We start from the raw sequence: 6,000 nt of genomic DNA, 5'->3' as shown, positions 1-6,000 counted from the left end.
TATTTCTCCATTAATCCAGTTTTCCGTTTTATTGCCCCTTTTAGAAAAGAAACGAGTAAAGTGAAAATAATTAAATGACCGCACGAAATGTTTATTATGAAAAGTGGACTATCAGTTATAGATAATCGCGTTATAGTGATGCTTTTCGGAAATTAACTGCCGTTTCTTTCACAAAGTAAGCATTTTAGAAAACACCAACAGCGTGCTCACTACATAAAGTGATTTCACTCAAAGCCAAGTTGCGTGTGTAAGAAAGAGAAGTTCTGACACGATCTAATTAGTTAATTGGTGAAATTATCTCACTGTCAAGTTTATTAGAAATAAACCCATGTCGATACCTTTCACAATGAGACGAAAGAAAAAAAATTCAATTTCAGTTTGTTTCATGGAATATTCCACCGGTTCAAAAGCTATAAACATTGAAAGGAAATGGTCTTTAGCAATTAAAAATCATACTGAAGACAACCTTCTATAGTAAAATTAAATATTCTGCTCCAGCTATTTTAATAAGGGTTTTAAGGTACAAGATACAAGAAACTTTATTTTACGTCGGATATAGGATAACAAATAACATTAGCTCATGAGCTATTTCCCAACAAACAACAGAAATTAACAAGAAAAAAAGCGGCTAAAAAGAAAGATAAGCGAATAGTTAAAGCATATTAAAACATTTACGTTGCAGGGGTTAAAAATGGCATGGTTACATCATGATTAAAACAAACTTACATACATAGCACATGATATAAGCTCAAACCTGTAAAACAATGAAGCACAGTTTACAAACATACAATACACAAGTGCGAGTTAAGGTTGTCAGTTTGTAAGTTGTTTTATAGTCGCCACCGGCAACCAATATGGGAGGCTCCTACAGAAGACCTTTAGTAATACTATTTGGAAGACCGTTCAAGATAAAGAAGACGTTCCAATTTCAGAAGCTTCCCTTGTTTTTAGTGACTTTTATCCAAATGTAAGCGGTTTAGTTTCTATGATTAAAATTATTCTATATTAAATGTTGTTTCAGTAAAAAAAAACCCCTAGTTTTTCGTTTCTTTTGTACCTTCTTTTCCTGTTGCTTAACGTGTCCATTTAATATTTTTTTGTGAAAATGAAAATAACGGGCGACAAAAGAAGCAATAAACATTGCCAAACTATAGCTATTGTCTCCCCTGTTCATGGTTTCGGTGTCATGGGAGAGCTGAGTTTCCAACAAATCCGCCTGTCAGTCAATATCTGAATGTGTGCATACTCTATTTGACAAATTAGTGCAAATTATTTATGCGGTGACGGGGTAGGTGTGGGGTGTAGGGGGGAGAAAATGTCAAAAAGTTTGAGAAAGGCTGACAAATCCGACTGATCTCTAAGTATTGTCTTTTATTACAAATTTACCGTAAACTGATCAAAGGTATTGCGCGACAGACTACTGTGCAGACTAGATCTCAAAGATGGTGATACGAAATTATTTTTATGCAAAACGGACATAAATTGTTTCATTCTTCGTGGATGTTCGACTCATTAACTGGCGTACACGTTATTTGTTATGCTGGTATTTAAACCACGCCGACGCTTTTAAAGGTCATATGGTGACTTCTCAGCTTTAAATGTTGAGGAAGACCGAAATTGCCTCTCTGGAGATTATTTCAGACCATGTCGGACTCTTGGGTAGAACCATCGGCCTTTCACATGGCAGATGAATAGCTGCCTAGCATGAAAATTCTACAACCTTAAAGTGGGTTTCACAATTTATGGCGGTAGGGTCGGATGGTCTTACCAAGGACAACTAATACACTCAATAACTTTTAAAATAAAGCCTATGACATTTTTTCACTCTTGCAACATGCATTAAAGTATTTTTGTATTCATTAAATCTGATCCACCATGGTGACATGGTGGTTTTTGTGATACTTGGAAGCGTGACCGTTAACACTTGTGCACGTGTAGCTCGAGCTGTATTTCACGTTAAACAAAATCCAAAGCACACATTTATAAAAATTAAATGTTATTACATGGCGAAATCGATTACAAACTCATGAACAATACATTTATCAAAATGTGCCGACTTAAGATTTTTAAAGCCGGATTAAATATCTATTCATTAGTCAGTAATGACTTTTCTTTCTCAAAAGTAGGCATTTCAAAAAATCTTTTATTGAAACGCTTTATAGCTAAAATATCAAACACCAACCAATTATTGGTATGGGAGTGTCGCCGAAATTATACTGGACAAGCTTCGACTCTCTGTTTCCGCATTTGACACCACCTCGTGAACGTTCAAGTTACGCCAACGTCACCTACGTTGGCGTGTTGCCACGTAAAAATCAATTTATCCTTTTATCACTGGACAACTGGTCAATTCGTTCTGACAATCGATATTGAACCTCTATATATCCCAATAAAACTTATCCGAATATGAGCTTCATGGGCGAAGTAATGCATCGTTTAGCACAGACAAACCACCTTAATACCCTTATTTACTTTGCATATTTCATAAATCTATACATTACGAAAATCTTCTATCATAGTTTCCAAAAACATAGATAGGTTTTTCTAAAGTCATTGAGTGTATGTAGATATTGAATCAAATACATTTAGTCAACGAGATAACAAAAGCCGTCTAATGACAAGAGCACTCAGCTATTTGAAGCCCTTACACTTAATGATTGCTTACAAACGAAAGTTTTAGCAAACTTTCCTAAGTTGCAAAAAAGAGACTTGTGTTTGCCAAAAGCAAGCAGTAATGAAACTTGCCATGAGGTGTCATACCATGGTGCCGAATATGTGTGGAGAATCTGAAAACGTTTGATCAAACAATTCTTTGGAAACTGGCTAATATGCAAAAAATCTTAAAACAAGAACAGCTCGAGCCATTAACTTGACAAGTGATGTCATCCCAGGATGCAAAAGTCATGTATGAAGTCTGAAACCATATGGCCTAGTAATTTTTGAGAAATCTGCTTATATGCAACCTTTAACCCAAATTTCTAAGTTGAAAAGGAGCACAATCTTGACAAAACAAAAGCAAGTATTATGTAACTTGCCCTGTAAGGTCAATTTAAGATATCAATTTACAGATATCGAAAGCTAGAGTTATGCTAATTATTCTGTGAGGTCCACTCTTGATGCCTAAGAAATGTGTGAAGTTTAAAAGCATTTGGCTCAGTATTTTTTAGAAACATGTTTACATGCAAAACTTCCAACCCGAAATTCTATGTTAGGAAGGGGCATAGTTTTGACAATAAATACTAAACATATGTGAGGTCATCTTATGATGTTGAAGTTTCAAAGTATTAGGCCTAGCAGTGATACAGAAACCTGCTTACACGCAAAACTTTTGTGATGAGGACACCAATGAAAGGGCAGAAATAAAAGCTCTACAATCAGAAAATTCAAATTCACAGTCTCGGACAGTGCTTAATTAAAGAATACACAAAACATCAGGACTTTTTTCTTTCAAAATGCTGACATTTGGGATAATAGTGAATTGAAGAGTGCACAGACAACCATAACCTAGTGGCTGTTTCATTCCTTTATTGTAACGATATCTTTAAAATGGAATCTTCATTTCATATTATGAATGTATATAACAAAACAGTTTACAAAACTATTCTTTTTTTTTTCTCACAGATATCAACCTCCTTTAAGTATATTTCGTTTAAGTATTTGTATCAAAAGAAAAATAAACACATGCCAAATGTTTACATAGTGCCGATGTATTAAGACCTCCTTTGAGAAAATAATAAAATGAGCCGCGCCATGAGAAAACCAACATAGTGGGTATGCGACCAGCAAGGATCCAGACCAGCCTGCGCATCCGCGCAGTCTGGTCAGGATCCGTGCTGTTCGCTTTCAAAGCCTATTACAATTAGAGAAACCGTTAGCGAACAGCATTGATCCTGACCAGACTGCGCGGATGCGCAGGCTGGTCTGGATCCTTGCTGGTCGCATACCCACTATGTTGGTTTTCTCATGGCACACCTCAAATATGATCTACGTTTACTGGTTGAAACTTAATGTTTACAGACATATTGTCATTACTCATTTTTAACCATTACCCTGCTAAATTTCTGTAATGAACTTGTCCATCTTTCAATTTGGACAGTACCATTAACTGTTAAAAGGGGTGCTTACCAAACAAGAGGACCATGATGGTCCTGAATCGCTCACCTATCCCCACAAGACCCAGTGTTGAACTGAGTATGACGTCGTTATTTCTATTATTTGACATAGTGACCTAGTTTTTGAGCACATGTGACCTAGATATCATCAAGATAAAAAATTCTGACCAATTTTCATGAAGATCCATTGAAAAATATGGCCTCTAGAGAGGTCACAAGCTTTTTCTATTATTTGACCTAATGACCTAGTTTTTGAAGGCACGTGACCCACTTTTAAACTTAACGCTGATATCATCAAGGTGAACATTCTCACCAATTTTCAAGAAGATCTCATGAAAAATATGGCCTCTAGAGAGGTCACAAGGTTTTTCTATTTTTCGACCTACTGACCTAGTTTTTGACCGCACATGACCCAGTTACGAACCTGACCTAGATATCATCAAGGTGAACATTCTGACCAATTTTCATTAAGATCCATTGAGAAATATGGCCTCTAGAGAGGTCAAAAGGTTTTTCTATTTTTAGACCTAATGACCTAGTTTTTGACCCCACCTGACCCAGTTTCGAACTTGACCTAGATATCATCAAGGTGAACATTCTAAACAATATTCATGAAGATCTCATGAAAAATATGGCCTCTAGAGAGGTCACAAGGTTTTTCTATTTTTAGACCTACTGACCTAGTTTTTGACCCCACGTGACCAGTTTCGAACTTGACCTAGATATCATCAAGGTGAACATTCTGACCAATTTTCATGAAGATCTTGTGAAATATATGGCCTCTAGAGAGGTCACAAGGTTTTTCTATTTTTAGACCTACTGACCTAGTTTTTGATGGCACGTGACCCAGTTTCGAACTTGACCTAGATATCATCAAGGTGAACATTCTGACCAACTTTCATAAAGATCCCATGAAAAATGTGACCTCTAGAGTGGTCACAAGCAAAAGTTTACGCACGCACGGACGGACGACGGACGACGGACGCCGCGCGATCACAAAAGCTCACCTTGTCACTTTGTGACAGGTGAGCTAAAAATACTAACTGAATGGCAACCAGTGCAGATCATAATCTGCACTGGTTGCAAAGGCAGAAGCAATCATGTCCAGCATGGTAAGAGTTAATATATCAATTTCACTGCTAAGTCAATATGAAACATTACCTAGTTAACTGGATTAAAACAAATACAAATCAGCCAAAAGTGTTGCACACAATTTTTGCTATGTTATGGCATATCTTTATACATATTTTTTTTATAAAATTATAACTTAAATAAAATAAAACAAAGCATATGGAATAAAAAGTAAAAAATGTTCACAAAAACTATTAAATTCATGTACCAATTAAACCTTTATGTACTAGTTTTCATTTCCATAATTATACATTTTGTGACTCTCCGATGCCCAAATGGGGGCATTATTTATGTATTATTTGGCATACTACATGTACATTTAGATATGAAAGGCCTTTGTGTGAGAACTTTTCTCTTATTTTGTTAGAACTGAATCATATCATTATTTTCTTATGAGCCTCAAATATATTGTTAAAAAAATCACCTCACTGATTCATGTCTTCACGAAACATGTGAGATGAAAGGTATTCGACTTGACTTGACCTGACTGTCACCTGTACAGTTTAGAGAATTAAAAACTTAACAATTTAAAGTCACAAGTTTTCAACAGTTTAGGACAAACTAAGCACAGACTTCTACTGCTGCTTTATTTAAATTAGTTATTAGAACTTCATCATTTTAAACAAAATAGTACATAATGTACTTTGAAGGCTAACGCTATGCCAGGTTAAAGACCACTTCTGACCAGTATTAAATCTGACCCAGTGAGCAAACAATCTAGTGTCCCTCTTTAATATTACTGCATATACCCAGTGAT

Source organism: Mercenaria mercenaria, chromosome 9 (genome assembly GCF_021730395.1).
Source record: "Mercenaria mercenaria strain notata chromosome 9, MADL_Memer_1, whole genome shotgun sequence".
Classification (NCBI taxonomy): Eukaryota; Metazoa; Mollusca; class Bivalvia; order Venerida; family Veneridae; genus Mercenaria; species Mercenaria mercenaria.
Note: the sequence above shows the minus strand (reverse complement) of the source record.